A 7,849-nucleotide genomic window follows, 5' to 3' on the forward strand; every position below is an offset into this window, starting at 1 on the left:
CTTTGACACTTACTACTCCTTGGATTTTCTTCATTTTATATATTTTCCTCTGGTTCATCTTGAGGTCGTTTAGACCCCCACTAGACTCTTCATATCTAGCTTTATACGAGTAAATATGTTCAAATAATTCAGCATAATTCAGCATTATCTGATACAACTACCGTATTGTCAAGAATATCTAGATGTTCAGATTTATGAACCAAAATTAACATGCCTTACTATTTATAGCATATCCAATAAACACACAATCCACAGTCTTTGGTCTCATTTTCAATCTTTTGGGTATAGGAACTTGGACTTTTGCTAGACACCCCCACACTTTAAAATATTTCAAGTTGGATTTCTTTCCTTTCCATTTTTCATACGGAATAGATTGTGTCTTGCTATGGGGCACTCTATTGAGTATTCGATTTGTTGTAAGGATAGCTTTCCCCCACAAGTTTTGTGGTAAACTTGAACTTATAAGTAAGGCATTCATCATTTCCTTCAAAGTTCAGTTTTTCTTTCTACAATCCCATTAGATTGTGGTGAATAAGGGACAGTCGTTTGAGGGATAATTTCATTTTCCAAACATATTTCTACAAATGGAGATTCATATTCTCCACCCCTATCACTTCTTATCATTTTTATATTTTTATCCAACTGATTTTCAACTTTAGTTTTGTATTACGTAAATGCTTCAACTACTTCATGCTTACTTGATAGCAAATAAACATAACAATGTCTAGTGCAATCATCAATAAAAGTAAAGAAATACTTTTTCCCACCACGCGTTGGTGTTGATTTTCATATCCCAAATGTCCGTTTGAATCAAGTTTAAAGGATTGGAATTCCTTTCAATAGATTTATAAGGATGCTTAGCAAACTTAGCTTCCCCACATATTTGACATTGTGTTTTATTGCACTTGAAATTAGGCAATACTTTCAAACTAATCAGTTTTCGCAAGGTCTTATAATTGACATGTCCTAAACGTTCATGCCATAATCCACTCGACTCAAGAAAGTAAGTAGAATAAGACCTTTTATTGTTAGCAATTGTCATTACATTGAGCTTAAACAAGCCCTCGCAAAGGTGGCCCTTTCCAACATACACTTCATTTTTAGTAATTACAACTTTGTCAGAAACAAATACACATTTGAATCCATTTTTAGTAAGAAGTGGAGTAGAAACCGAGTTCTTTCTTAATTCTGGAACATGTAGCACATTCTTGAGAGTCACCACCTTGCCAGATGTCATCTTCAAGAGAACTTTGTTCGTTCCTTCAACTTTTGCGGTTGTTGAGTTTGTCATGTAAATCATGTCATCACCTTGAGTAGGCTCATATGATGCAAAAATTTCTTTGTTGGCGCATACATGGCGGGTGGAACTGGAATCTATCCACCACTCTCTTAGATTTCCAACAAGATTGCATTCAGAAAGCATAACACATATATCATCATTTCAAATTCAACAACATTTGCTTGATCTTTCTTCTTTTCTTTCTTGGAAGCCTTACAATCTACAGCTCTATGACCATTTTGCCACAATTAAAGCAATTACCTTTGAGTTTCTTCTTGGGTTGACTACTTTGTTGTGCAGAGTTTGCTTTTCTCTTTTTAGACCTTCCATCTTTAACAATATTGACTCCTACTATTGTTGAATTTCCACGAGACCTCTTCTCTGTAGCCTTATTGTTCTCTTCAATTCTCAATCTTACAATGAGATCTTCAAGGGACATCTCCTTTGTCACGACCCGATTTCTCGAGTCATGATGGCACCTACTATACCCTACCAATAGGTAAGCCAACCCGTAACCCAGAACATCAAGCAATTAGCAAAAGGGCAGAAACTAGCGAAAATAATAATCTAAACAAGGATAACAAGGCGGAAGCAACCCAAAATAAGTATATATAGAAATCTCTCCCAGAACCTGGAAGTCACTAGTACAGAGCTATCTAATAAAGAGTACAAGTCCCAAAAGTGGACCACAACGGAGCGTGTCTCAAAGACAACAAGACTAGCTAAAACAAAAGAAGGAGACAGAACAAACCCCAAAACGCCAAGTGCTCGCCCTCGTCTCCGAATCACAACTGCAAAAAAAAGGCTGGAACTAATCACCGATGGTAACTGGTACTGGGACCTGCATCACGAAATAGATACAGAGCGTAGCATGAGTACCAACACAACAGGTACTCAGTAGGCATCATAGGCCGACTGAGCAAAAATGTAAAAACAATAAGAAAGGATAGAATCTAGACACAGAGAGGTCAAAGCGGATAAGAAAAGAAAGCACACGAGCATACCAGAAACAAACTAAGTACAACTAGACTAAACCTAACTGGACCCCCATAAGCCCAGAAGGTACACTCGTGCACAAACTCAAATAAAACCTGAACGAACCCCCATAAGCTCGACAGGTACACGGAAAAGCTAAGTCTACTGAGAAAGAAGAAAATTGGGCTCTCAGCCCAAAGTAACTAAGATAATCCATCAGACTCCACCCAGCCAGCAGTGCACTCCCATCCCAGCTAGAAAGAGTGACCCTAGGGGGCACCCAACCAAACAGTCCACTCCCAGCCCAGCTAGAAAGAGGGACCCGTGAGTGAGGTAGATATCGCGAGTCGTCCTACCATGCAGTCAGCTCCCAACCCAGCTAGAAAGACTGACCCGGGGACACCCAGCCAGCAGCACACTCCCAGCCCAGCTAGAAAGGGAGGCCCGGGGGCGATCGTCGATATCACCGAGTCTACCCAGCCAGCGATACGTTCCCAGCCCAGCTAGAAAGAACGACCCCGGGGTGATAGTATCTCCAATAGGATCCAATCCCACAATAATCACCGTGGAACGCCGTCCACTCTAAGAAATCACAGAAAAGGCTCCAAGCCTATACTATCTCAATCCCACGCCTCTAGTGATGCACCAAACCTTCGAGAATGCGCCGGAACCGCAGAATGCGAGGGAGAAGATACAGAAGTGCAGCAAGCAGCGATAACGCCTAATCTAAGGCTCAAACTATCAGACTCAAGTCTGCTACTCCAGTCTACAAGGAGCTAAGTCATCCGAACGACGTCGGCAGAAAGTCAAGGCTATCCAGCCCACACGGGTCATAAGTCTAAGGCAATGCTAGCCTAACCTAGACTAAGGCATACAATACAAAGCATACAAACATACAATAGCATTTAGCACATAGACATGCAACTCTACTAAACCGGATAACATGATACTACACCCGAAATATGGCCAATCGATCCTAACATGAGGTATCTAATCAAAGTAAGGTAGTAAACCGGTACCCACCCCCAATTCACTCCAATCAACGTGTTTTTACACAATTAAGCTCAATCTAAAAGAAGGAAAGTCGTAGCCTACCTTAAGGCCAACCGTGCGCTCTCCAATCACTTTACCGGAGCTTTCCCTTTTCGAACAGTCTCGAAACGCTGCCCCACTATCAAAAATAGAGTCACAACGTTACTACGGTCATTTAGACACCAAAATCACAACAAACAGAGACAGGTCAATTTTGGAGTCAAAATGGGAATTGTGGGACCCGCACCGAACTGTCCGAATTTGACTCCGTCAAGAGACCCTAAACAACACTCCAAACTTGTGTTCCAAAATGGAACACAATCTGAGGCTCAAAACACAGCCAAAACCAACAAGCAAGAAAACCCACTTTAATCAACTAAAAGAAACCCTACTGCAGCAGTCCAAAACTCGAAATAAATGAAAATCAAAAGGTGCCCAGCACTCTTTGAACACTCTACGATGAAGCCATGACAATTCTCAACACGTGGGACTTCGAATCACACAAAACCGAGCTAAAATGAGTGAGATATGACCAAAACAAAAATTCCAAAAACAAGGACTCGAAAAAGGTACAGCAGTCAGGTTTTATCGCGAAAATACCTCAAACGGGAACCCTAAACCACTATCCGAGTTCACCAACGCGTTGCCCTCGAAAAATCTCACAACTTTGCCTTTTGAATCGCCCAAATCGGATGAAAGATGAGAGAGTAAAGAGAGTTTGAAGTTTTGGAAATATTGCTGAAAATCTGCATTATATTGCAGATTTTCTGCAATTTTTCCAACAACTAAAAACCCCGACGGGGTACTCCGATCTCGTTCGGAACCCCGTGCACGCAAACGAGATATGCAATCATATCAAATTCGATATTCCAGACTCAACGGCGCAGTCGAAATTTCCATCAGAGGTCATTTCGATAAAAAGTGGGTCTCACTTCCAAAGGCCATTTTAAGCCAAAACTCACAAAAGGGCTCGGAAAGATATCGAAAACCTCGGGACACAAAAGAAGGGTCAATCTAGACCAAACTCGACATTCCGGAGCTAACTGCACTGACGGAATTCTCATCCGAGCACGTTGACTCAGAATGTTGACCAAAGTCAAACTTAAGCCAAAATTCAAAGGCTAAAACGCCTAATCACACCGACTCACACTGAAAACCTCGGGAGTCAAGTCGACCATGCTACTAGCCTAAAATGACCCTTCCGGAGCTGATGGAATCGTCATAATTGGATTCCGATGTCATCTTCTTGAAATTTTGATCGAAAATGATCATTCAAGGTTCATAAGCTCCAAAACACAAAAACTCACACCAAGACCAAACGAACGACCAGATGACCGAACTGTCAGTCCCAGCAAGTCATAACTGACTTGGGGTCGCTACAGGAACGCTCTAAACGACACACAGAAGGCAAGACACAGAAATGACCAAGAGGGTCATTACATCCTTTCTCTTATGCTTTAAGTAATTTTTGAAGTCCTTCCACAAATAAGGTAACTTCTCAATCATAGCAGCTACTTGGAAGGCCTCATTAATCACTAGACCTTCTGCAAGGAGATCACTGATAATCATTTGCAATTCCTGAACTTGAGTAACAACATATTTGCTATCTACCTTCTTGAAGTCCAGAAACTTTGTCACGATGAATTTCTTCAATCTGGCATCCTCTGTCTTATACTTCTTTTCTAAAGCATCCCAGAGGTCTTTGAAAGTTTTCTTATTACTGTACCCATTGTACAAGTCATCATGAAGCCCATTCAGAATATAGTTCTTGCATAAGAAATCAGAATGCTTCTAAGTTTCAATAACCATAATGTGTTCACCTTCCGGAGTTGAATCTGCTAACTCAGGAACACTTTATTTGATGAGTCTTTGTAGACTCAAAGTAGTTAAATAAAATAGCATGTTTTGCTACCACCTCTTGAAATCCATGCCAGTGAATTTTCCAGGCTTTTCAGTTGATGCTATATCAGGTGCAATACTTGTACGACTCGACGAAGCAATATTCATTGCACCAATTTTCGATGTCGTATCAGCCATGATTTCAATTTCATTAGTCATCTTGTTGTCAGAAAAGACAAGCACACTTAGTGTCTTCATATAAAGACCTGATCTTTATTTCCAATTGGTTTCTAGTTTAACGATGAAGTTTGTAACTCCCAATCGTTAATCGAATGAACTTTGATTTTCTAACTAACTTTTTAGGTTCTGCAGGTCAGTATCAAGTTCAAACAGAGTATTAAACGTCAAAAATTTTAATCTCCAGAAACCAATTATAAATAAAGTATTGTCATATATTTCTTCAGATTTGAAACATTAAAGTTCGAATAAACAATTACACAATAAGACACTCATAATTTCCTTAAGAATGTTAATCTTTTCGTAGTGCAAAATCTGTTTTTCCAACAAAATAACTTCACACAAATTTCATACAAATAAGAGAAAATGGCCAAAAGCCCCCCCAACCTATAGCCGGATTCCCAACTACACACTCATACTTCACGGGGGTCCTATTACTCCCTTGGACATTTTTTTACATATTATCTCACCCTTATTTGCTGACATGTCGAAGAAGGTGAGAACAATTCCCTTAGGCGCATAAGAAGAGAAAATAAAACGTCAAAAGTTGAAGAAAAGTACTGGTGTGAGTCCAAATCAGCTATAATTAATCCCCAATGGTATAATCTCATTCTCTCCCAAAATCAAACTCTCTTTTTCTTCCTATTTTTCTCAGTATATTCCTTTATTCTCTCCCAAATCAACTTAAAACTTGAATTTACTTGTCAAAACATTCAACTGTAGTTTCAATTTTGAAAAAGCTTGAAGCTTTAGGGCTTGTAATTTCTCCGATTTCATAGTTAGGGTTCAAAAATTGTTCTTCAAATTCATCATTTTTTGCTTTGTTAGGATAAATAATGGAAAATGCGGACTTGAATAAGCTTTCATAGTTAGGGTTCAAAAATTGTTATTCAAATTCAATTAGAACGAAATCTCATATCATGAAAAGAAAAGAATGGGGGTGAATATGGAGTGATTGAAAAAAGGTTAGGGTTTAGAGAAAGAAAGAGGAAAATGAAAAGATTAAGGGAAATTTTAGAGTTATGGGGTCCATTCAATACTTGGCAGCGCGTGTAAACAACATTTTATTCTGATTTATGTAGACATGTCAGCAAATAAGGGTGAGATAATATGTAAAAAAAAAAAATGTTCAGGGGGGTAATAGGACCCCCGTGAAGTATGAGTGTGTAGTTGGGAATCCGGCTATAGATTGGGGGTAATTTGGTCATTTTCTATACAAATAATGAAAAATACAATATGAAGTTAAACAAATTTTGAAAACAAAAAAAAAATCATATAATCAACAAGATGAAAGGAAGAAAAGTCAAGTCCTCTGAATTCACAGAGTTTCCTTAAGAAAATTATTCCCCTCAAGTACCCGAGGTTATGGAATATCTCCTTCCAGGATAAAATGACTCATGATAAACAAATAGCAGTACCTCAAATTTGTTGTCAAGCAAACCACTCAATGGCTTGTAATCATTGACCTTTTTGGAAAAGCATAAAAAAAATTTCTTACTATGTAGTGTTTTTCTTCTTGTAAACTTGTTTCAAAAACTTGTATCTATATGTGAGAAAGATTCAGATATTTATAGCCTATAGGTGAGCACAATGATTCATTCATGATATGTGAAAAAGTAACCTAGAAATACGAAAGATTGCACAAAAATACAAAAGGTTGCATTCATCATAAATTTCACGAGTATTCATGAATGGAATAACTTCATTCATACTAGCAGCACTTTCACATTTTTAATTCACCAATTTTTATTCTATGTACCATTATCCATTCACACAGTCTATGTACCATTATCGATGTGAGCTGAAGAAGTCTTTAAGGAGGTAGATTTCATGACACTTGTGAGAGGTTAAGTGTCTAAGTGGAATTCACTCAAGCTCAATAATACTGGTTCAATAGAAATCAAAGATTATTTTTTAGGAAAGTCGAGGAAGGAAGAAGACGTTGCTTTGCTGTTGCGATTTGCTTTTATTCTTTCCAATTTTGTTTTTTTATTTTAGCTTTGGACGTTTTTATTGAACTTGGGTCATTGCGTTTTGGATCTTAATAAAAGGGGCAACGCCTAATGTTGACCAAAAGAAAAATTCAAGAATTTTATTATCTAGGCACTTCGTCGATCACTTGACTTCGGAGCAAGAGAAAATCATTGCTTACCTTTAATTGAACGCCTTGAAACAGTTATCCACTTCTTGTCCCAGTGTATTCAATTCTACAATACGTGGTATTTATAATGACATGTTAGTTATAAGGTCTACAAATATTAAATGATAGAATTACTTGTAACATATAAACAAAAGGTTTTACATGCGAAAGTTGCAACAGGTTCAGAGTGGAGAACAAATTAAAAGTCTTGCCGGTAACAAAATTTTTTTTTTTAATTTTGACAGATTCATCCAACCATGGGACAAAGCTAAGTAAGAACTATTTGACGTCACAACTACATTTAGTCTACAAGCAAAGACGTTATACTAGAATTTAAATATATAATA

The sequence above is a fragment of the Solanum verrucosum genome, unplaced genomic scaffold, assembly GCF_900185275.1.
Source record: "Solanum verrucosum unplaced genomic scaffold, falcon-dt-bn FXZP01000080.1, whole genome shotgun sequence".
Taxonomy (NCBI): Eukaryota; Viridiplantae; Streptophyta; class Magnoliopsida; order Solanales; family Solanaceae; genus Solanum; species Solanum verrucosum.